Genomic DNA, 1,086 nt, shown 5'->3' on the forward strand with positions numbered 1-1,086 from the left:
TGGAACTGAACCCCGAAATGTCCCATTCACCATTAAAGATCAGTCCCTGTCTGTGTAGATCAAATTCTCACCAGAGAGAAAGTAGAATCCATTTACTTCATGCTCATGAGATGGTAGGAAGAGTAGGTGAGATGGATATGGGGAGCAGATGGTCAGTTATCCATCCTGTTCTCCCTTATCTAACCTTGGACTTTAGAATAAGAAGCTACAGTGAATACTGGAGGTTAATCATCAGGAAGCATAATTCTTACCCGTTCTTCCCTTTGGAGGGCAGAATAGAACATGATGACTTGAGTTCGGATGACTCATGATTAGGAGCTCTGCATAATCAGGACTTGCAACATTGTTTGCTCCTGTTTGATTCTTCTTGGAAAAAAAATACTGGAAATTAGATCACCTAGCACCCATTACAACCACCCTCTAGCTTCCTTTTCCATACAAAGTCAGAAATCTGAAAACTACATTTCCGAGATTTCCTTGCCTCTAGAGTTCTGCATGTGATCCAGGTCCTTAACCTCAGGGTTCAACTTGGAGACAGCAACATAAATTAATGGTTGCCTGTGGGAAGAGGTGATCATCCAGGAAGTACAGAGATTAAAGAATTCGATCTTCAGCTGTGGCGGCATTTCCGGCATCCAGTGCCAAAGACTGGAGTAGTGGGTCTGTGATAAGACTGTGCATTTTCCCAGGCTGTATGAACTCTTGAGACTTTGATCCTGAGATTATAGCACTTGTGGATCGTGTTGTTTTCAACTAAAAATCCTGGCAGACAAAGGAGGTATTTAAGAGAGGTTGTGAGATGGAGTCATTTAACCATGTGCTACAGAAACAAGGGACGGTGAATGGTTAGAAAGATAACTACAGCTATTACTCCAAAGCTACACTTGGTTCTTGACCTCAGAACATTTCTGCATGTCCCCAGTGGGTTGCCTACAGTCTAAATGGGTAGGATAGCCAGAGTGGGTTGCTATGGCACAGTTGTCTGTAACTTGGTGAATGACAAGCATAGGATGTTGTAGGTTATGAAAAGGGCCACAAAATATTCCTTTCCCTCTATCCATGCCCTTTGGGAGTGTATGTACTCTT

General features: G+C 42.8%; 1 non-coding gene across 1 annotated transcript; it reads left to right on the forward strand.

Annotated features, from left to right (window-relative positions):
• The first annotated feature begins 228 nt into the window (after positions 1 to 228).
• On the forward strand, positions 229 to 362 carry LOC133243587 (U8 small nucleolar RNA). Its single transcript, XR_009735138.1, has one exon. It is a non-coding gene; the product is annotated as a U8 small nucleolar RNA (small nucleolar RNA).
• The last annotated feature ends 724 nt before the right edge of the window (positions 363 to 1,086 follow it).

Source organism: Bos javanicus, chromosome X (genome assembly GCF_032452875.1).
Source record: "Bos javanicus breed banteng chromosome X, ARS-OSU_banteng_1.0, whole genome shotgun sequence".
NCBI classification, from domain to species: Eukaryota; Metazoa; Chordata; class Mammalia; order Artiodactyla; family Bovidae; genus Bos; species Bos javanicus.